Here is a 25,307-nt window from a genome sequence, read left to right on the forward strand (position 1 = left end):
TAGTCTGTCACTTCGCAAGTCACCTGCTCAGCCACCCAGGATGTCTTCAGACAAGATGGTCAGAGAAATTTTGTTTCAGATGAGTCTGTTAAAGGAAGAAACAGAAAGAGTACTTTTTTGCCCAAACTCTTTCCAGCTCTTTCCAGCTCTCCCACACTTCTGGATCCTTTGGTGGCTGCTTAGGAAGCCAGAGGCGATACTCAACATGATATGAGATTTCATACAAGTCTCAAAGTGGTGAGAGAAGCCAGACACTCCAGGGATGGAACTGGCCAGTCTCAGATGGTGGAACCTCATGGACCACAGAATCTGTCATTAGCAGTAACTGAAGGTCAGCAGCCAGGTGGAAGCAGTGAAGGTGCTAGGAACACATGAAACCAAGAAAATTTGCAGAGTTGTGTAAATTCAATATGCCGTCTCCCATCTAGCCAAAGTCAGTTCTTCCATAAACTCTACCCAGTGACCATTCAGCTTCTCAAATTCCTTGTTTGGATGCTTGATTACGTAGTGTTAGGTTATGAAGGTTATCTAAGGTTGTCTGTGTACGTGTGTGTGTGTGTGTGTGTGTGTGTGTGTAGTAGTAGTAGTAGTAGTAGTCTCTGATTAAATTTTCAACTCACTAATTGCAGATACCAAGCCTGTATTTCCATGGGTCCCCATCTCAACTGGCACAGTGTGGGTATATAACCCACATGAGCACTTGGTTAATGACAGAAAGAGCAGAACAGCCAGGAGATCAGCAGATATGGGGGTCACTTATAGCTACATGAACAGCCTCTTTTCTTTTGACTTCACCAACATCAAGTCCGAAGTTTGGAAGAAACCCTAACGGACACCTAAATCATTTCCTCATTGCCCCCTGTGCTCACACATCATTTCCTGCATAGTAAAAAATGAAAATTCTATAGCTTAGAAGCAATTGGATCTTATTAATTTTTTTAAAAAAAGGAAAATGAATTCTTTACCCCTCCACCTGGAAATCAGCTCAAAATTAGATCTTGCATTAGCCGTTCAAGTATTTTTCTTTTTTGTGACAAATACTGAAATTCAAACACTCGACGTGCTAAAATGGTTAAGACCATGAGCTCTGGAGCCAGGGTTCTTGGTTCAAATCTTAGCTCTGCCACTTCCTAGTTATATGACTTTGGGAGACCTACTTAACTTCTCTGCAGCAATTTCCTCATAGATAAAAAATGAAGGTAATAATAGCACCTCCCCCAACGGGTCTTTATGAACATTAAAAGGATGGGCATCTGTAAGACTGGAAAAATGATGCCCAAGACAGGCCAAGCTATATTTGTGTTTGCTTAATAAGAAAGTAAGGTCATGGGACTTGGAAAGGAAAGCGAGAAACAAACTATACTGAGAGAGTATACTGGCTATTGTATATAAAACTATATACTGCTAAGAAATGGAAGGAATTTTTGGAACCAGTTATTCCAACTTTCTCTTTTCATACCTTCCTCGATAGCCCTGACCATAAGCGTTATTACTAATTCCCTCCTGTACAATACCAGGGCACTCGATTTGTATACAAATCATCTGGTTTGGTTGGTTATGTGATTGTAAACTCTCTAAGGTCAGAAACTATAACAGTAATTAGCACATTGATGATGAGGTGCAAATGTACAGTTTTTTTTAAAGATTTTATTTATTTATTCATGAGAGACACAGAGAGAGGCAGAGACACAGGCAAAGGGAGAAGCAGGCTCCATGCAGGGAGCCCGATGTGGGACTCGATCCAAGGACCGTGGGATCATGACCTGCGCCAAAGGCAGACGCTCAACTGTTGAGCCACCCAGGTGCCCCTAAATATAGTGTTTAGTGAGTAAAGGAGAAAAAGTATGAGGAAGAAGGGTGAGAAAGCCTAGCTTGAAGTTAAAAGGTGACTAACTGGATCACATCTAGCCTACACTCCATGGAAAGCATTTGTTTAGTTGATAGAATAATATGTGGGTCCCACCCAACATGCTTTGATTTTACTTCCTCATCCTTCTCCCACTTCAGTAGGTGTGGCTTATCATTCAGGACTCATCTCACCTGGCCTATTTGCCCTATTACCTCTGTTCTTCATTCTCCCTGTCCCTCAGACACCTAACTGGATCCTTACCACCCCTTCTTTTCTAGGTTCGAGACTGCTCTAGAGAGAGTATAAAATACCAAACCAAACACATCCCAGCTTTCACAGCAACTCTCCCACCCAAAAACCCAGAGATTTCTCTTCCAAAGGAAGGGTTATACCTTGGGGTCACGTCCTTGCCCCATTACTACTCTCTGCAGTTCCTCTTCCCATAGCCTCTCCACTACAGCCCCTACTCAGTTAGCCATTTACAGATCCAAACATAAAATTAGAAATGTAAGATGAGGACGTTTTGATGTTCTACTGTTATAGAAAGAGATCATTCATTCAGCTCAGTTTGGGTTAACTTGATATTTGTAGCCACTGGACCACATCAGCCCCAGAAAAAAAGTCCCGTGACCCAAGTTTCACATAGAGGCATTTTACGTTAAGCCTCCCCAAGTTTTTTTTCTGGGACTTGAACTCCATAAGATTCTGTAGCTTCCCCTCAGTGAAGAATTTCAATCGCATGGGGATTCGTAGAGTGGATTAGAAGAGGAAAGAAATTTTCTGTCTCCCAACATGATGGCTTACAAGAGGGTGCCCTCCAGAGAAAAGCTTTGATTCTCATGTAGATCAAGTCCATGTATCCCACGTATGTGCATGTGTGTGTGTGTGTGTGTGTGTGTGTGTGTAGTAATACAATTATATAAATAAAAACTAACAAGTTAAGTTCTTCCCCACAGAACTCTGATTGCTATTTGTTTGGAGCAATAATGTACTTTGCCAATTGTGGTGATCTCATTCCTTCCTCCATGTAGATACTTTCCTAGTCTCCCTCACTACAAAAGTGATCATATGACTCTATTCTAGCTAATAGGATATAAGGAGAATTCTTCCTCAAGCTTTTGAAAAAGGTTTTGCTTTCTGATAAAAGAGCCACATATTCAAAAGGAGCTTGCTGGTGACATAGTCTTTCCTTGCCACCTAGGATGATGTTTGGAGCTATAACTGCCATTCTGAAACCATGATGAGAATGTACAAATGCTAAAAACTACTTGTGAATCAGACTTGAACAGGGATGGATGGGAGCAAGTAAGAGCTCCCCAAGCTGAGAAAGCCGGAAGGAAAGCAGAAAGCATCTCTATTTTATGTGTTAATCATAAAATTTGACCACACTGAATAGGTCATTCAAAATGGAACCACCAGCCAATAAGAACATAGAATATCTGCAGGAACAGATGTCACAGGCACCCTTTGTAGATTTTACTCTTAAAGACTTCAAAAGGAAATACACAACCAACATGAGCCAGTGAAATATATGCATGGTAGGAATAAAGTACAAACACTTGTCTTTAGAGTCCTAAGAAAGGCTTATGATCAATATAGCTACAGGAGCACAGTTTTCAGGTAAGGTGTAATGTCTACAATTCTAAACTATGCTATGTAGGAAATCCCCAAACTGCCTTATTGAAACAGTACAGCTTCTACAAGATAATAAGGCCCTCATCATGCTATTGATGCTGTTTATTAACTGAAACTCTGAAACTACTGTTATGCTGGTGGGAAGTTGGTTTTCAAAAGTTTTCAAAAGTCCCACAAATGTATTGCCTTGTCAGCTGAAGTGAGGCAGAGCAGTAAGAAATATTTTAAGGCCACGTGTTTGGGGGGGGGGGCGCCTAGGTGGCTGAGTCAGTTAAGCATCTGCCTTCGGCTCAGCTAGTTATCCCAGGACCAAGCAGCACATTGGGCTCCTTGCTCAGTGGGGAGTCTGCTTCTCCCTCTCCCTCTGCCCCTCTTTCTTCTTCTTCTTCTTCTTCTTCTTCTTCTTCTTCTTCTTCTTCTTCTTCTTCTCTCTCTAGCTCTCTCTCTCTCTCTCTCACTGTCTCAAATAAATAAAATCTTAAAAAAGAAGAAAAACATATGTTTAGGCTATTCAGATCTCTTGCAACAAAGCATGCCTTTCTTCTTGGCTTGTGTTTGCCTCAAAACAGATCTAATTCCTTTCAGTATATGAATAGTATAATGGAAATCATAGTTTGGGAAAATATTAAACCATGTTTATCTTTTGCATTTTCTCAACTGTGACCCCCTGTCAAAGACTCAATGACATTCATCTAACCGGAAAGAATTTAGATAACTACAACACAATGGGGTGATGGGAGAAGAGATAAGCAAAACTGATGGTATGTTTTCTTCTAGAGGGGATCAGACATACTGATGATGCTACATTGAATATAGATTAAGTATACATTTACATATGTTTGTTTAAATGTGAAGCATATCTGCTGGAAATATAGATAATAGTTCTCAAATGTAACTGTCGGAGACAATTTATGAAATTCCCAAGTACCATCATCAGAGATTCTGACTGAGTACAGTCAAGATGGTCTTTGACTTTATAATCCTTCGTAATTGATTCCAGCAATGAATCAGGTTTGAGAACCACTGCCCTCCGGGCACAAAGCAACTGTATTGTCCTATGATGTGGAACTGCCATAAATCTCTGAAAACATCTTCCACAAGGTTTTGAGGACAAAAGTCTTCTAGGGGATGGAGACAATTTAGCAGATTAACACAGATGCTATGAGGGAAAACCTCATGAGGGTCACAAATTCTGAGCTTCCAGCAAAACTTCTACTTTCTCAGAAGCAATAAGAAAGAGGTTTCTTCATATCTCATCACCTCTGAAGGGTCCTAGGAAGGCAGGAAAAAGGAAGAAAAAAGAAAAAAGGAGACAGAGAAAATGAGAGAAACAAAAAGAATTATTTTCACTATTATCATCACTATTTCTATTCACCATTCAACCAAAGATTCAGTACAATGCAAAAAAAGAAAAGGAAGAGGATTGAAAAGAAACTAAACCACTGTTATTGTCTCTATATGTTATCACTTAGAAAATTCAATAGAATCACTTAATAAACAATTAGAATTCGGAAAATTCAGTAAAAATTACCCGATAAGCTAGCAATATAGAAAAATTCATTCATTTCTGCCAGATGAACCATAAGTAGTTGAAAACATCCAAAAAACTATTCTCTTCACAGTAGTGATAAAACTATAAAAGGTCTAGGAGTAAAGTTAAAAAAATGTGTAAGACCTAAACAAAGAAAAATGAAGGGCATTTTAAAAAGAAACTGAAAAGATGAAATGAATTATCACCTACCTGGATAGGAGGACACATAATACATAGATATAAATTTTCTCCAGTCAAATTAAATGAAATGGGAAAATAAAAAACTTATGGTATAGCTATGCTATGGAATTCAACATTTAAAAGAAATTTAAAGCATTAGAAGGAATTATGAAAGGACACAGCTATAATACTGGAGTAGTAAAGGCTTTCACAAAACCCGAAATCCACAGAAGACTAGATTGACTGATGATGCAACCCTATAAAAATGTAAACTTTCTGTTTTATATTTTAAAAATCATGAAAACAAGCAGCAAAAAAAGGAGAAAGTATTGCCAATATGGATATCAAAAGAAAAAGTGCTTAGTAACCAGAATATGAGAGTATATATGAATCAACAAGTGACAAATCATTTCCTTTAAATTGACAAAGGATATACATTGGTCATTCCCAGAAGAGGAAAGAAAAATAATTATATTAAGAACAATAATTAGAGCTAATATTCAGTAGGGAGTTAATATAAGCACCTTGCAGATATTTTCTCATGAAATCCTCAGAACATCCCTCTGGGGCACAGAAAGATGAAGTAACCCCCGCCTCCGTTGGTTACTTATAAAGAGTCATCAAGTGAGAGCAGTGGGAGCTGCATCCACACAGTCTTACTCCAGACTTTGCTCTTAATGACTACCCTTTTCAGGCCATAAGTACATGAAATGTTTTCAACATTACCAGGATCAGAGAAATATAAATGTAATCCCTGCTTTAATTTTCAGCTATCAAAGTGGGAAAATTAAATGAATTTTGGTGAGAATGTGTGGAAACCGATACCCTGTTATGCATTGGTGGGGTGTGATTTGCTTCAGCCTCAGCCTCTTCATGGAGAAATGTGGCATCATCTGTCAGAATAGGACATGTGCATATCCTTTAAAGCAGCTATTTCTCTTTCAGGAATTTCCTACAGAGATGCTCATAAACTGGTACAAGAATGCTCAGTGCAGCATAGTTTGTAATACTAGAAAATTGGAAAGGGATTACTTAAATTGTGGGGCAGCCATTCCGTGGAAGACCAAAAAGGCATGATGAAGAACATAGCAAAATTTCTACGTACAGTCTTGGGAAGGCAAGTGGCTCTCATATATTGCTAGATACAACCTCCAAGCAAGGCAATTTAGTGATATCTGTCTCGATTACCAATACACACAGTTGACCCAGAAATGCCACGTCCAGGAATTTATTCTACAAATGTTCTAATATATGTGAAATACTCTATATACAGAGTTATATATTGCAACAATTTTCAAATAGGTAAATATTGAAAACAAACTAAATCAGTAGGTGACAGGTTAAATAAATTATGAGAAAGCCGTGTAATGCTACACTCTCCATACAATGCAGTACTATAGAACTATACTTACATACTATACTGCTGCAACCATTAAAAGAAAGGCAGATTTTGTCTGCTAATTTGGAATGATCTCCAAGAAATATTAAGTTTTTTAAAAAGTAAGGTACAAATAAACATGATGATATGCTATAATTTGGGAGGTTTTTTTTTTTTTTTTTTTTTTTTTTTTTTTTTTTTAAGGAGGATAAAGACTTCTATGAGCAAAGAATCTCTGGTAATCACAAGAAACTGGTAAGTAATGCTGGTTGCCTCCAGGGAAAACTGCATGATTGAGATCCAGAGGTAGGTGAGAAACTTTTCACTTTTTTTTAATCCTTGGAATATTTTAATATGCATATATCACGCAAAAAAATACAAGTGCTTAAAATAAAATGAAGCAAGTGGCAAGAACACATGAAATGGGAGAAACTAGGGACACCTGGGTGGCTCAGCAGTTAAGCGTCTGCCTTCGGCTCAGGGTGTGATCCTGGAGTCCCAGGATCGGGCTCCCTGCATGGAGCCTGCCTCTCCCTCTGCCCATGTCTCTGCCTCTCTATCTCTCTGTGTCTCTCATGAATAAATAAATAAAATATTTTTAAAAATATTTAAGAAACTAGATTTCATTATTTCCTTATGTATATGCCCATGTATATATGTACATAGAAAAGGGTCCAACGCTATTGACACAGAAGAATGGAAAAGGAGAAAAAGGATTTTAATCTTTTTAGCCTTCATGCTCTGATATTCTTTACATTTTTATGGAGAAAATGGACACATATGTATACATATACACGCATATATATGTTCATATTCTTTGCAAGAAGTAAAAAAAATGGCTTTCAGAAGAGTGGATGGGAATAAAACATTCTGATTTCTCATTCCTGTTCTCCTAATTAATATTAGGAATCATTTCACCTCTGAGGACTTCAACGCCCTTCATCTATAAAGTGAGAGTAGGACTCAGTGATACCAAAGGTCATTCCTGCTTGACAGTCTAAGAATTGATAACCCCCAAAATATAGTAAATGAAGATTAGTCAATCATTGGATTTTAAAATGGCAAATACTATTTAAAAATAGTAAATGATTCATTAGTCAATCACTGCGATTTTAAGCAACAGTAGGACATGTTCCTACTTTGAAGGGTAACTATATTTTAAGACAACTCTTGAAAAAGCTCTAGGACTCAAAAGGATGAAACTGTAATGGTAAGATTTCAGGTGTAAAGTTTCCTTCAGAAACCCTTTCTGAAGCCCCTCCAATCACTGGTTGATATAAAGCTGGTCTCAGCTACACCCCAAGATATAGCTGTGTGACCAAATAAAATAAGGCACAAAACCTTCACAGCTCTGAACACATAAATCAAATAGTCTACCAGCTTTCCAGAATATCGCACAAGTCCAGTCCTTTTACTAGCTTCCTCCTCCAGCTCTCCACTTAATTTTTATTTTTGTCGTCACTGACCAATGTTTTATTGATTTTTCTCATTAATGTCAGGAAATATGTACAATTTTAGAACTTTCAACCATGGATTTTTAAACTTTGCTCTATATAAAAATTAGCTTAGCTCACTCTGTAGGTATATTGTTATTGAAATATGGAAAGAATGTGAACCTGCATGATTTGAAAAGTAAGCTGAGCTTTTATTGTAAAAAAAAAAAATATATATATATATATATATACACACACACATATATCAAGTAGTTCATGGGTCAGAGCTGAAGAATAGAAAAGAGGGTAAGAAGTCACATCAAAAGGGACTTGGAAATCCTTCTGGCTCACAGTCTCAAAAGAGCTTTTTTTCTGGCACAACCATCAGCTAACTTTAGGAGTAAGATATCCCAAGTCATAAAGAAATACAATGAAACCTTGACCCTAAAAGTTGTGTAAGATGTTAGTTTAGGTTCTAGTTCTGCAGGAGCTAACTCTTCTATGTATAAGTGCCAAAATCTGTCTGGAAGGATTGTAGAAGAAAGAGCACTGGTTCCAATGTTAAAGTACTGTGTTCAGTGGGGCACCTAGCTGGCTTAGTTGGTAGAGCTTGTGACTCTTGATCTCGGGGCTGTGGCTCTGAGCCCCACCATGGATGTAGAGATCACTTAAAAATAAAAATTTTAAAAGAAGAAAAAGTTATGCATTCAAGCTTTAGGTCTTACTCGCTAGCCATGTGACCTTGGCCAAGGCACTAACTCTTTCCGGACCTTAGTTTTTCATCCTCCAGTTTTTTTCCTCCAGGGTTTAAGCTCAGGGTCTCTGCTTTCCCCAAAAGGAACCTCACACGCTGTTCAGCACTTTGCAGGAATTCAGCAAGTAACTCACTGAGCAGTCCAATCCCATGTACCTTGCATGTTCTCCTGATTAGGACTTCTGTGGGGGAGACCTAAGGGATTCAGGTGAATCCAGGTTCACAGTCCAACTCTGTTCTTTTTTTTTTTTTTTTTTTTTTTCTAAATTTATTTATGATAGTCACAGAGAGAGAAAGAGAGAGGCAGAGACACAGGCAGAGGGAGAAGCGGGCTCCACGAACCAGGAGCCCGATGTGGGATTCGATCCGGGGTCTCCAGGATCGCGCCCTGGGCCAAAGGCAGGCGCCAAACCGCTGCGCCACCCAGGGATCCCTCCAACTCTGTTCTGACTGTGACACCAACTCCTGGGTTCAAATTCTGGCTCACCACTTTCTAGTTCTCTGACATTAGGCTAGTTATTACTTAACCTCTCTGCTTGGATATAGCTTCTGTTTCTTCACTGGAATCTACTTTATAAGGTTTCTTATGTGAGATTAAGTAACAGGATATCTGTAACATACTCAAAGTGCAGGACATGATAAATGCTAAAAAAAAAAGATATTAATAATATTGTTACTGCCCTTGGACTAACCTTTACAGGCATACCCATCTTTTTTTTCTGGCTACAGGGACAGCAGTGCTTGCCAGTAGCCTTCTCAATAATGGTGTGTTACTTAAACAGTCTCTGAGCCAAGTCCTAAACATTCCTGGCGAGCTGTTCGACATGAAACCTAAGTTCCAACTTGTACTGCCTATTTCTTCCAGAAGCATTTGTGATACAGTTTCGTTAAGTTAACTTTATTAATTAGTACTTGAGTAGAGGCATGAAATAAACATCTTTTTTATTCCAATTGTTCTTCTTCAAATCCCAACTTAGATGTCACCTCCTCTGTAGAGCCTACCCCCATCTCTTTGCCTTGATGCTTCAGGCCCTGATGTTACTCACTCCATCTCTGCTCATTATCTTAGATATACTCTGTTTATCAACTCGGAAACTGTTCTGTGTATATTTATGTTTATGGGTTTTTTCCTCTTCTAGAGTGTAAGTGCCTCAAGGTTAGGCTGTGTTCCTTCTTATCTTTTATCCACCTCCCCCAATAGCACCACAAGGCTTAGAATACATTCATAAAGTGTTTGTGGAATAGATGAGAGATAAAATTAATTGAATTATGAGATTCAACCTCCAAAATGTTTGGAAACATTCCCAAAACATTTAGAAAATAGCCTAGAGAGAAAGCTAGAAGAAAGAAATATAAGGGCCAGATTGGGGAGTTGCTACATGAATAACATAGCATAGCAGAAGGTTCTGAGTTCATAAATCAGTGCATGTTCTATTTCTTTTGGTTTCCACTTCTTTGGCCACATAGTTACTTGTGAGATGTCAAAGTAAAATGTAAAGAATCCTAGACTAGGAATTTAGAGACCTGGATTTAGTCCCAACTCTGCCATGAATTTCTATGTCACTTCCTGTCTCTAAGTCCTTTCAAATTCCTTTCCCACACAGGCACATCTGGATCCATTGTCATTAACCTCATCCTTCAGCTAAAAATTTGAGGCAAATACTACAACCAATTCATTCCAGAATTTTACAGCAACTGGCTGTCACAGTTAAGGGTGGAACATGGAGCCCAGCCCTGCAGAGGCATCCCACACCTACAGGGAGAGTAAAAGCTTCTCTGTCTTTTGCCAAGAACAGGACGTTCCTGCACCTATGGGAGCCAACTGAGTGTGTAGTGTTGGCGGTCAGCACTACCACAGCTCCTGGTTCCAAAGAGAAATTCAGGAATGTCTTAATCAATGTCCCTGCCAGGCACCTGGAGACAGAAATTGCTCAAACTCCACTTATGAAAACAGGAGTCTTGTCTAGGTCATCCTGTTTGCTGCCATCATCAGGGCATCATCTGAGTCTGACAACTAGATCCAGAACTAAGTCCAGAGTTAGGAATCTGGCCATTTGGTTCAGATACCCACAACCAAATAGATTGTTTTGAAATCTTGAAAAAGTATACTCTAAAAGCGTGGATTGTATGTACACATTTTAGACTAAGAAATCTATTGAGCTTCTCAGAAGAAATGGTAAGAATCATGAATCATAATTCAGTTTAACATTAAATATTTCTAATGTGAAAAGTTTCATCTTACTCAATTGTTTGAGTTTTTGAAGAGTCTGGGAGCATTTCTGTGCTACTTATACATATAATTGTTATTGATATAATTCACATATCATAAAAATTTGGCCTTTTGAAGTATATACACAATTCAGTAGGTTTTTAGTATATTCAAAGGGTTTGGGACTATCACTACCATCTAATTACAGAACATTTTTATTACCCAAAAAAGAAACCTCACATCCATTAGCAGTTACTCCCTAACTCCTCCTCTCAGCCCTGGCAACCATTAATCCACTTTCCATCTATGGATTTGCCTATTCTGGACATTACATATGAATAGAATCATCTAACATGAGGTCTTTTGTGTCTAGCTCCTTTGATACTTTCTTACTCCACAACTCTAGATCACAGAATCTAATAAGAAAGGAGAAATCCATCTTAAAGTCATCACTTTTCTTTCCCCTAAAGATGCCATATAAAATGCTTATAACTGATAACCCATGGACAAGATTCTGAGCTAGCCTATCTCTAGCCCTTAGGAAGCGACACTGCTCAAACCTCCCAGGTTGACTAAGACCTGGCCTAAACTGAAAGATCGCCCCTAAGACTGAGCATGAGAGCAAGGGAAATCCAGGGCATCAGAGCCCCCTGAATCCAAACCCTGGCATGGTCACTCACTAAATCTAGGGTGACCTTGAGTAATCTATTTAACCTCTCTGCTTTCATTTTCCTCATCTACAAAATTAGCATAACAACATTACCTCCTTTGTGAGGTTATTATAAGAATGAGAAAATATATACATATGGAAAGTACCGAATGTCTGGCATAGGGAGAACTTCAAACTATTATTATTGCTACTTCTACTATTTTCATAAGTGTTTTTCTTGATCACCTATGACAGACGTTCTGAAAACTAAACAAAGAATTATATTGGCCGTGGTCTCTGCCCTCAAGGAAATAACATACTATGGGACATATACACCTTTTTTTAAATCTAAGATTGCATTATAAATACAATGGAACATTGCCCAGACATAAAAAATGAAATCTTGCCATTTGCAACAACATGGATGGATCTAGAGGGTAAAATGCTAAGTAAAATAAGTCAGCCAGAGAAAGACATATGATTTCACTTACATGTGGAATTTAAGAAACAAAGCAAATGAACAAAGATAAAAAGAGACAAACCCAAAAGCAGACTCTTTACTATAGAGAACAAACTGGTGGTTACCAGAGGGGAGGTGGCTAGGGAGATGGGTGAAGTAAGTGAAGGGGATGGTGAGTACACTTACCATGATGAGCACTGAGTACTGTCTAGAATTGTTACATCACTACATTGTACACCTGAAACTAATAGAACACTGTACAATAACTACACTAGAATTAAAATCTTAAAAAGTGAAATATTATATGTCCCTATAATACTTTAATCCTACCACTTAGGGTTGAAGATGAATGGAATGAAGAGTATTCTGTGTTATTTGTTTGTGTTTCCTCTGCATTACTAGACTAAGAACTTGTGTCAGCTCAACTCTTCCAAGAAACAGATGCCAAGACAAAATGAGTCATGGAGGAGTTTTCTTAGGAGAAATGCCCATGAAGAATTAAAAGGAGAAGGTACCAGCATAAGTGGGGAGAGTCTTCAGACCATGATGCAGACTTGACCCTTGGGAAAGAAAAGGAGGAAAGAAAGAGTGCTGGGTGATAAGAGGGTGAGACTGAAGTGCAGCTTTGAAAAAATCCTAAGCCAGGCTGCCTGGGAGTCTCCCTAAACAAAGATAATGTATTAGAGGAGTCCCACGTTGGGCAGAAATGACCTGGCTCTAGTGAGAGAAGAAAAGGGAGAATGAGGCGTGGCAATGTGGAAGCAGGTGCTGGTCCAAGGATGCTGCACTGGAGACTGCACCAACTCTACTGCTTATATAGCCGGTTCTCATGAAAGTCAGTTTGAGCAGCATGCCCTACACCTCCACAGAACTCCTGAAGATCATAATTATTCGTATCATTACTTATGTTTAGTAAGTTCTCAATGATTGTTTGGTGTAAGCTGAATCAGTGAGGGTTTTCAGCCACCATCAGGAAGAGTAAGCCATTTACTCAATGCAGGTGGGTTCAATTTCATAATTCCTCAAGAAGGGAAATGTTTTCCACCATTTGAACTAAATGATGAGGCCCAGAAAATATTCCTGTGGCATAGAAGATCCCAACCCACAAACAAAAATGGGGTGAGGTGCTGAGGCAGTGAACTGACAGCAACAGGAAGAATCGGGCAAAAGTGATTCTGAGGCCTGGAATAAACCTACCATTGATTTGATTAGCCACTTAATTTCACTTGTATAGACACAGCCACAGGATGAAGCAATCTGCAGAGGGTGTGGCCTCTAAGGTACAAACAAGATGGCAGATAAAGTGTTTCTGAAACACACAACAAAGCAGAGAAAGCCTCAGGAGCTCAGGGTGGTGGGGAGATTTTAATCATGGAGGTACACTTGCTCAAAGCACCCAGCAACTGGAAAGCAGGTCACCCACAGCACCCACAGGAGTCTTGAAAAGGATAACTCCAGTTTTCAAAGAATCAAAATAGATAGGGGTGAGGCAAAAGGAAGAAATGAGTCACAAATCTGTAGGTAAAATGAGATCTCTGAGCTAATGATCACAAAAAAAGAAAGGCAGAGAGAGGAACAGTGTTCTGGGGGGTTCATTTCTCACTTTCATAAAGGGCAGAAATTTCCTTCCATTTAAAGATTATATATTGGTGAATCACTACATTGTACACCTGAAAATAATATAACAGTGTGTGTGTTAACTAACTGGAATTAAAATAAAAACTTTAAAAAATAAGATCTCCATAAATAAATTTTAAAAATGATAAAGATTATATATTGAGCACCCTCTATGCACAGATTGAGAGAAACAACGTTTCAAGAGTGCTCACACGTCCAACAAACATTTATAAGCACCTCCCTTGTGCCAAGTATGTGTTAGACTTTGGGGAGGCACAGAAAATCATTTTCAATTACTGCCCTCAGTTCTGCCAAAGAGCCAGACCTACAAAACAATGAAAAATGAAACATCATTGTGAACCATGCAATGATAGAGCCAGGCCTACGTGCTATGAGAGCTCTAAGTAGGGCAACCATGTAACTCATCATCCAAAACCAGGATGCCTTGAGAGTAACAGGGGGCATTAGCAATAATTACATAGGTATAACAGGCATAAACCAGGATGTTCCTGGGCAGACAGGATGAATGCCATCCCAGTCACAAGGAATTAAAATTGGAAGAAAAACACTGGAAGGACAATGGGTGAGAAAATAGAAATGCTAGATTGAAGAGGCTAAGTTGTTAAACAGGAAAGGGATGAAAGCAATGGGTAAAGCAAAAGAAACAATTTCAAAGAAGCTGTTAGAACTTTGAAGCTTAAAGGATCCTGAAGAGAAACTCACTTAATTTTCTTGTGGAGAAAGTAAGAGGGAGCAGTTAGGAGAAAACCAATATTGCTTAAGCACCTATAGTGAACTAAGCACTATGCCAAGGATTTAAAAGGCATTTTCTTATTTTTCCCGACCTAAAGGATGGTATAATTATTCTCAGTTAATAAATGAAGGTAAGGAGGCTTAGAAAGGTTAAGTGACAGAGCTGAGATTGAAACCCCTGTTTGTGAACTCCAAAGTCTGTCCCACAAAATTGGTAGAACAAGCAGAATGAGCATCTGTCACTTCTAACTCCTGGGCCAGTGCTACTTTTACTGTGCTATACAAGGCGAGTTTTTACTGGGTTTGGATAATGTTCCCCCCAAACTCATGTCCACCTGGAACCTAAGAATGTGACCATATTTGGCTATAGGGTCTTTGCCGATCTAATCAAATTAAGATGAGATCATACTGGATTAGGGCCTAGGGTAGGCCCTAACCAATGACTAGTGTCCTTAAAAGAAGAGGGAAATTTGAGCGGAGATACAGGAGAGTGGAATGCCATGTGAAGACACAGAGACACACAGAGAAGAGCATCATATAAACACAAAGGCAGAGATTGCAGTGATGTGTCTACAAACCAAGGAATACCAAGAATTGCTGGCAAGCATCAGACACTAGAAAGAGGGAAGGAAGTATTCTTTCCCAGAGCCCTTGGAGTAAACATGGCCTTGCCATGACACCTTGATTCTAGACCTCTGGCCTCCAGAACTGTGAGACACCAAATTTATTTACGCCACCAAGTTTGTGGTACACTTTTTAACAGGAGACCCAGTAAACTAATAAGTTAGAAAGAGCCACAGCAGAAGACAGAAGAGGAAAGGTGGAGATGGAAAGAAGCTTATAGAAGGTCAGAGGCAAAGAACCAGAGGCTGATAAATTCCAGAAGAAATATAACTGGAGCTAAGGAGAAGGTGATGTCACCAAAACCTCAAAAACCAAAAATAATTTATTTGGTTCCATGATGATATCCCTTGATCTCCAACCTCACTATTCTCACCATTACTCCCTCCTGCCTTTAAAGTCTTAAAAGATCATTGGCAGCTCTGCCCAAGTAAAAAGAAAAGAGTAATGAAAGCTAAGAATGAATTGATATGAGCTGCTGATAGGAATGAAACCTGCACCACTGTGAATGCCAGCTATAAACCCAGCTTCAATTAGTAAAGTTGATTTATGATAAGTTGAAGATGGACAGGGTAATCTCTAATCACCAAAATAATAAGAGTGTGCAAATATCAAGCTAATAGAGGGGGAAATGGAATAACGAAAAACATTAAACAACCTAAAACAAAAAAGTGAAGAAGGAAAAGGAAAATGCAATACGAAACAAAAAGGGAATTAACCCAATTAAAAACAAATATTATTTATTTATTAATACTTACAAATATTTATTATTAAATAAAGGAGAAAAAAACGCTGTAACCTATCTACTAGAAATAAACCTGAAATAAAAGGGTACAGAAAAGCTGGAAGTTAAAAGAAAAGAAAAATGCCATGCAAACACTAAAATATATAAAACTCTTGGAGGTTGGGTTCCCTCTGAAACAGACCTAAAACAAATATTTAAGAACACATAGTTTATTTGGGAAGTGATCCCAGGAAACTCTAACAGGAGCATTGGGAAGGATGAAGAGTAATTTTTTAAAAAAAAGAAGGAAAGCAATACTGGATGCATTAATTATCAGGTTACTACTGTAGGTACCTGAGACACAATCCCACTGAGTACCTCTAACAATTGTACAATATCCTTCAGAGCTGTTCCATCCATGAGGGGATAAAGCTGAGGTACTTATTCCCCAGTTCCCATTTGCCACTACGCACATGCGCCAAGCTTACCAGAGAAAGCCCTCAGGTGGGGAATCATAGGTGACTGTAATAGGAAACAATCACACAATTCTGTGTGTGCACAGAAATGATGAGAGCCAAGGAAATATGAGCAGGATATTAACAGGATATGATACATAGTTAAAATAAACTTTAAGGCAAAAGGCCCTTCCAGAGGCAAAGAAAAACACTCTATAAAGATAAAAACTTCAATTCACAAGAAATATAACAAATTGATATACCACTAATAATATAGCATCAAAATACAATTTAAGGCAAAAAATGGACAATATTAAAAGGGAAAGTAGGCAATTCCACAAACTTGACAGGCTTTAATCTACTTTTCTCAGTAACAGATAGAAATACAAATAAAAATATTAATAACAGGGCAGCCTGGGTGGCTCAGTGGTTTAGCGCCTGCCTTTGGCCCAGGGCGGGATCCTGGAGACCCAGGATCGAGACCCGCATCAGACTCCCTGCATGGAGCCTGCTTCTCTCTCTGCCTGCGTCTCTGCCTCATTCATTCTCTCTCTCTCTCTCTCTCTCTCTCTCTCATGAATAAATAAAATCTTTTAAAAATATATTAATAACAATATTGAAGATCTAAACAACACAAATAATTTAATTAACACAGAGGAAATCAAACAACTTCAGAATGCACTCTTTTTAAGTATAAACAGACATTTGTATAAAGTGACCAATAAGTAAATCTTTTTTTTTACAATATAAAAATCTTAACACATTTCAAAGTTTAACTTTATATAGAACTGTTCTCCAACCACAGTCATAGTAAGCAAGAGTTAATACCTAACAGATAACTGAAAGTCCCACATGTTTGGAAATTAAAAGTAGAGTTCTAAATAGCATATGTACCAATGAAAAAAAGTTATAAGAGAAATTAGAAAATATTTTAAACTAATGATAATGAAAATATGGCATATTAAAATTTATCATATATATTGAAAACTATATTTAAATGAAAATTTATAACCTTAAATTGATATGAGGAAAAAAGAAAGTATGAAAATCAATGACCATCCCAAGAATGTAAAAAGCAGAAAAATGAAGCCAAGGAAAATAGAAGAAAGGAAATAAGAACAGAAACAACAAGGATAAGAGCAAAAATTGATAAAATAAAAGACACACCTTTAATTAAAAGGCTTGGTGTTATAAAATGATTAGTAATTAGTGAAATCTTTGAAAGACTTTTCAAGAAATAAAGAGAGGACACCTAATAAAAATTAGCAAATAAATAGGGTGCACACTGTAGATCATTGTTACTAAGAATATCACTAGACAATATTAGAAACTACCTCATACATTTTTGAATTTACACAAAATATACAAATTCCTAGCAACCTACATTTGCCAAAACTGATAAATTAAGAACTAGAAAATCTGAATAGTCCTATAATTATTAAAAGAATTGAATATGTCATTATTGAGACAGTGTGATATTGGCATAAAGATGAGAAATGAAACAATGGAATAGAATGCCAAGTCTAAAAGCAGACCCAGACATAAAAGAACACTTGATTTGGGACAAAAATGCCCTGCAGAGCTGTTAGGAAAGGATATTGTTTTTAAATAATGCTTGAACAATGGATATTCAAACAGAAAAAAAACTTACACATAACCCCTAATTCACACCATACAGAAAAATCAACTCCTGGGAGATTGCAGATCTAAATGCAAAAAGCAGAATAAAGTTTCTAGATATCTAAAAGATATTCTGTTTTAGGAAGTGGGAAGTTGGAAAGATTCCTTAAGTCAGACACAAAAAGCTGTAATTAAAAGGAGATAAAATTAAATTATAACTTTAAAATCAAAAACTTTTATTCCATGATGAATATTAAGAGAGTGAAAAAGAAAACCACAGAGTAAGAAATATTATTTGTGACCCATAACCAACAAAGGAATCATATCCAGAATATTATATAAAGAATTTTACATGATCAACAAAGATCTGTTTCTTGATATGATGCAGTGAGGACGGAAAAACACTTCTGTGGTATTCCTACCAAAAATGGATAACCTGAATTGAATCATAAAGAGACAATATTGAATAAACCCAAATTGAGGACAATTCTACAAAACAAATAACTTCTAATTTAAAAAAAAAATCAAGGCCATGAAAGACAAAGGAAAACTGAAAACCAATTCCAAATTAAAGGAAACAAAAACCAAAACTTAGCCACTAAACAAAAACTTAGCTAAACAAAACTTAGGCTAAACAAAAACTTAGCCACTAAATGCTACATTCTTAATTGGATCCTAGACAAGAAAATAACAATTCTTCTTCTTTTACTGTAAATGACATTAACTAGCAAGACAATTTGAGAAATTTGAATAAGATAGTTCATTTTTATACCATATTGGTGATCATATAAATGATTATATATAAGATTATTGATTATTGATTTCTATTGATTATTGGTTGCCTTGCCGCACTTCCCTCCTCTCTGCCTTCCCCATAGACCTTTCAGCTGCAAGGCCTATTATAGGAATATGGTGTCCCCTGTTGCTTTCCTCTGCCCTTATTGTTCTATTGCCATGTCCATCTTACTTGATTTCATTTGATGGAATAGGGAAGGGAGATTAAAATCTCCTTAAGTACAACTAATCCTATCCATGACTTAAATTTATATATATATAAATATAAATTTATATAATATATATTATACATTATATATATTATGTAAATATATAATATATATTTATATAATATATATAAATTTATATATATTATATATATATATATATATATGAATTGAATCTCAGAAAAGCCAACTGACTTGGCCCTGCCTTTGGCAGAATGGGGTCTAGAATCCAGTTCCTACGTCATTACTCTTCCCTATAGTACATACTGCCTCTCTAGGACTTCTGGCCTCTGAATTATTTCATCTTCTACAGAGAATGGAATTCCTTCTTAATAAATGTCTTTGAACCATGGTGTGTTTGATTTCTATGGTTGCTGTAACAAATAGCTGTCAACTTAGTGCCTTAAAACAACACAAATTTATTCTCTTCCAGTTCTGGAGGCCAGAGGCCTGAAATCAATTTCTCTAGGAAAGAATCAAGGTACCAGCAGAGCTATAGTTCCTCTAAAGGCTCTAGAGGAGAATGCTTTCCCTTGCCTTTTCTGGTTTCTGGTAAACATCTACATTACTTGGCTTGTAGTCTCTTCCTTCATCTCCAAAGCCAAAGATGTAGCATCTTCTCTCTGCGATTCTGCTTCCTTCTGCTTTTATCACATGGCCTTCTCATCTGTGTCAAATTTCCTTCTGTCAAAAAAAAAAAAAATTTCCTTCTGTCTTGTTATAATGACACTTTGGACAGAATTTAGTGCCCACCTGATAATCCAGGATACTCACCTTATTGAGAGATTCCTAACTTAATCACATTAGCAAAGTATCTTTTGCCACAGAAGGTAACACGCACAGGTCCCAAAGATTGAGGAGACCTGATGATCACTGGGGCCATTATTCAGCCTGCCACATGTGGTAACAAATTTAGTGACATGGATATAAACGGCTTCCAAAACTGTGACCTACATGAAAACATTCAAATGCAAACTGAAAAAGGTAGGGATAAGGACACTGTCAGAAAAAAAAAAAAAAACTAACATCTAGAGTACAATGAAATGTTTATAAAATATCTTTGCTTTTACTTGGCTCTTAGTACAATAATCTGACTATAAAAAGACATTTTAAAGACAATAGGGGAGGGGATCCCTGGGTGACTCAGCGGTTTGGCGCCTGCCTTTGGCCCAGGGCGCGATCCTGGAGTCCCGGGATCGAGTCCCACATCGGGCTCCCTGCATGGAGCCTGCTTCTCCCTCCTCCTGTGTCTCTGCCTCTCTCTCTCTCTCTCACTATGTCTATCATAAATAAATAAATAAATCTTTAAAAAATAAATAAATAAAAATAAAGACAATAGGGGACATTTGAATGTAAACTGGGTATTAAAGGATTCCAAGGAATTCTTGTTAATATCATTAAATGTGGAAAATGGAATTGAGTTATGTAGGAAAATATTCATATTTTTAAGAGGTGCCTAATGAACTATGTAGGGGTAAAGTGACATAAGAACTAGAATTATCTTTAAGATGTTCACCAAAGGATAAGTTTAGTAATAAAGTAAAGATGGCATAAGAGTCCTAATTATTGAATATGGGTGACAGGAATGTGGGTGGGGAGTCATAACACTATTATCTCTGTTGTTGTGTATATTTGAAATTTTCCAAGAGGAAATAAGAAATGTATAGCCTCCACTTCAGAATACAAATTGCCTCTCCCAATCCCCAGGCTCAGCCTCTGACCAGTTGCTCTAGAGGGCAGAGAAGGAAACGGAAGCAAAGAAACCTGCCTGATAGAAATAAAGAGTGAAGCGGTAATGATGGTGAGCGTATGTGTTTAGCATTTGAGAGGCTGTCTGCTTGGTAACTATTACCAAAAAAAATCTCAAGGTTTTAATGATAGAAACTCATAGGAACTTTTTGTGTTTGGGTGTTGGTTGTGTTTTTCCTTTGCAAACCATTTTCTCCCTATTTGTGGGATTGTGATAACCAATATAAGGTTCTTTCCCCAATGAGGTTGGAATATGAAAGGAGTAAAACCATCAACCCCATCCCACCTGCTTCCAGGCTCTTTTCCATAATACTCCCAGAGTCAGCCTTCTAACAAACCAAAATGACCCTGTCTTCTCGGTGGTTTCCCTGTCTATGCCAGATAAAGTCCACAGATCTTGACAAGACCCTTCATGATCTGGCCTCTCCCAAAGCTGAGGATCCAAAAGTTATAAAAATAAAAAAAATAAGTTCCAAAAAAATAAAAGATAAAGATAAAGGGATTCAGTTCTAATAGTGGTCCAACAAAAAATTATAAAACAAACAAAAAGTGAGAATCAAGCTTCAGATATTAGGTCAGCATTAAAATTCAGTTTGTAGTTCTTTTTTTTTTAATTTAAATTCGATTAGCCCACATATGGTATCATTAGTTTCAGATGTAGCTTTCAATAATCCATAACACCCAGTGCTCATCACATCACATGCCCTCCTTAATGCCCATCACCCAATTACCCCATCCCCCACTAGCAATCCTCAGTTTGTTTCCAATAGTTAAGATCTCTCATGGTTTGTCTCCCTCTCTGATTTCTTTCTATACTGTTTTCCCTCCCTTCTCCTCTGATCCTCTGTGCTGTTTCTTATATTCCACATATGAGTGAAACCATATAACTGTCTTTCTCCAATTGACTTCTTTTGCTCGCCATAATACCCTCCAGTTCCATCCGTGTTGATGTAAATGGGAAGTATTCATCCTTTCTGATGGCTGAGTAATATTCCATTGCATACATACACCACATCTTCCTTATCCATTTGCAGCTGACATGATCCTTTATGTGGAAAATCCAAAGACTCCACCCCAAAATTGCTAGAACTCATACAGGAATTCAGCAACATGGCAAGATATAAAAATCAATGCACAGAAATCAGTTGCATTTCTAAACACTGAGACAGAAGAAAGAGAAATTAGAGAGTTGATCGCATTTGCAATCGCACCAAAAACCATAAGGTACCCAGGAATAAACCTAACCAAAGAGGTAAAGGATCTATACCCTAAAAACTACAGAACACATGGGAAAGAAATTGAGGAAGACATAAAGAAATGGAAAAACATTCCATGCTCCTGGATTGGAAGAACAAATATTGTGAAAATTTCTATGCTACCCAGAGCAATCTACACATTCAGTGCAATCCCTATCAAAATACCATTAACATTTTTCACAGATCTGGAATAAATATTCCTAAAGTTTGTATGGGACAAGGAAAGACCCTAAATGGCAGAATATTGAAAAAGAAAACAACACTGGGGCATCACAATCCTGGACTCCAAGCCCTATTACAAAGCTGTAATCATCAAGACAGTATGATACTGGCACAAAAACAGACACATAGATCAATGGAACAGAATAGAGAACTCAGAAATAGAATAGAGAACCCCACTAATTTTCAACAAAGCAGGAAGAATATCCAATGGAAAAAGGACAGTTTCTTCAACAAATGGTGCTGGGAAAATTGGACAGCAACGTGCAAAAGAATGAAACTGGACTATTTCCTTACAGCACACACAAAAATAGACTCTAAATGAATGAAAGATCTTCATGTGGGGCAGGAATCTATCATATCCTAGAGGAGAACACAGGCAGCAAGCTCTTTGACCTCAGCCACGGCAACTTCTTGCTAAAAACGTCTCCAAAGACAAGGGAAACAAAAGCAAAAATGAACTATTGGGACTTCATCAAGATAAAAAGCTTCTGCACAGCAAAAGAAACAGTCAACAAAACTAAAAGGCAACCTACAGAATGGGAGAAGATATTTACAAACGACATATCATAAAGGACTAGTATCCAAGATCTATAAGGAACTTATTAAACTCAAGACCCAAAGAACAAATAATCCAGTCAAGAAATGGGCAGAAGACGTGAATAGACATTTCTCCAAAGAAGACATACAAATGGCCAATAGAGCGGGCACCTGGATGCCTCAGTAGCTGAGCGTCTGCCTTTGGCTCAGGGTGTGATTCAGGGTCCTGGGATCAAGTCCCACATCAAGCTCCCTGCATGGAGCCTGCTTCTCCCTCTGTCTGTGTCTCTGCCTCTCTCTGTGTGTCTCTCAGGAATAAATAAATAAAATCTTTAAAAAAAAGGGGGGGGGCAACAGACACATGAAAAAATGCTCCACATCACTGGTATCAAGGAAATACAAATCATAACCACAGTTCAGACTTCTTAACAGACCTAGACCATTCCAAGGGAGTACTTAGTATTTAATTTCAAATTCACATTCTGACTTGAAAGTAATTGATAAGGTAATTAGCATGGCATTGTAAAAATATTATCTAGATATGTTGGAAATCCTTCCTTTCTAAGCCAAAAATCAAGTTGTCTAGTCTTAACAGGACAAAATGAACTGAAGCTGAAAGTGCCCTGGAAACTTCAGGATACAGGAATGCCATAACAATTTCTTTTCATCAATGAAATAAAACGATACAAACATATTTTCAGTGAAAAGTGAAAGGTGGATTGCAAAATCAGATCTCCTTGCTTGCAAAAATTGCTTAACTGCTCATGCCTATCTGCCATCAATCCACTGCCTCACAACGAGATTTCTCCTTTTCTTAAAAGCCTAATTGGATTTGGGAGATAAAAACATATGCAATAGATAAATATATACAAAGTTCTATGTTAATGCAAATTATTTCTTTGAAACAATTACCCAATAGTGACTTATCCCAAGTATTTAGCTACTTACTCTTCTTTGCTTGGGCAACACTGTGTCTTCTGTGTTTCTAGTTAGTCTCTCTTTGCAGAAAGTAAATTGATAAGACGTTGGATTTCATTCAGGTACTTGAATTTTCTCTCTCTTCTCTGAACAACTGTATATTTCTTATATGTCCTCTTTGTTTTAAAATGACCTCAATTATTCTCTATTTCCCTTAAGGCTCTTCTTTATCAAAAACTGTATGTTTTCTCTCATGAGAGAAAATCTTCATGACATTGGATTTGCAATGATCTCTTGGATATGGCACTAAAAGCACAAGTAACAAAAGAAAATATATATAATATGGACTTCATAAACATAAATCTTTTATACATTAAAGAACACTGTCAAGAAAGTGAAAAGAAAACCCACAAAATGGGAGAAACTATTTGCAAGTCATTTATCTGATTAGAAATCAATATCCAGAACAATGGAATAATTCCTACAACTCAACAATGAAAATACAAACAACCCAATTCAAAACTGGGCAAAAGATCTGATTAGACATTCCTCCAAAGAAGAGATACAAATGGTCTGTAAGCACATGAAAAGATGTCACCATCACTAGTTATTAGGGAAATACAAATCACAATCACAGTGAGACACCTCTTTAACCAATTTGGATGGCTATTTTTTTCTTAATGGAGAATAACAAGTGTTGGCAAAGATATGCAGAAACTGGAACTCTTGTGCATTTCTGGTGGGAATGTAACATGGTACAGCCACTGTAGAAATGAGTGTGGCAATACCTCAAAAAGTTAAAAATAGAATTATATGATCCAACAATTCCATTCCATGTATATACCAAAAAAAAAAAATTGAAAATCAGGGACTTGGGTACTTATAGATCATTACTCAAAATAGTCAAAAGGTGAAAACAACACAAATCCATCAAGAGATGATTGGATAAACAAAGTGAGATATATACATACAACAGAATGTTATTCAGCCTCTCAGTGTTCTTCAGACTGAATGACTCCATTTTCTTTGAGTATTACCCATGGGTCAACTTAAAATAAAAACAAAAGCATTGCAAAGAGACCCAGGGTACTTGAGGTCAAACCCCAACTCTACAGCTTAAAAGGATATGATCTCAGCAAGTAATTTCATCTCTTTAGGACTCAATTTCATCATCTATAAAATGGCAGCTTGCTAGAGCCAGTGAAGCCATAGTTCTAGAAGCAGCCCGCCCAGAAACAAGTACTGGCTTTTCAACCTGTTAGCTGTGGGTCCTCAGGCAACCTCCTTACTTTCTCTGTGTCTTGGTTTCCTAAGCTAGGAGATAAGGATAATATCAAACTAATGTGTTTAATGATGATTAAATGAGTTAATGCTTATAAAGCCTGTGGAACTGTATCTAGTACATAGTACAAGCTGAATTAAAAATTAACTTTTACTATTACTATATATGCTCAACTTTCTCTTTTAAAAAACAGCTGCAAAAAAAAATAAAAAAAAAATAAAAAATAGCTGCAGATATTTAAAAATATTTCCTTCTATAAAGGAACTAATTTCCTTCCATAAAACTTGTTACCAGAAGGGACTGAACCTTTTAAACACAAACAATGCACCACAGTTTTGATTTTGATGTCTGGATCTATTTAGTTGTAAAATGTAAATATTTGATGTAAATTCTCTTAACAGGAGCTTTAAATAAATTTAAAATCTAAAGGATATTCCATGGAGTTGATTGTCCAGAATTTCTTAGAACATTCTC

The sequence above is a fragment of the Nyctereutes procyonoides genome, unplaced genomic scaffold (genome assembly GCF_905146905.1).
Source record: "Nyctereutes procyonoides isolate TBG_1078 unplaced genomic scaffold, NYPRO_anot_genome, whole genome shotgun sequence".
Lineage (NCBI taxonomy): Eukaryota > Metazoa > Chordata > Mammalia > Carnivora > Canidae > Nyctereutes > Nyctereutes procyonoides.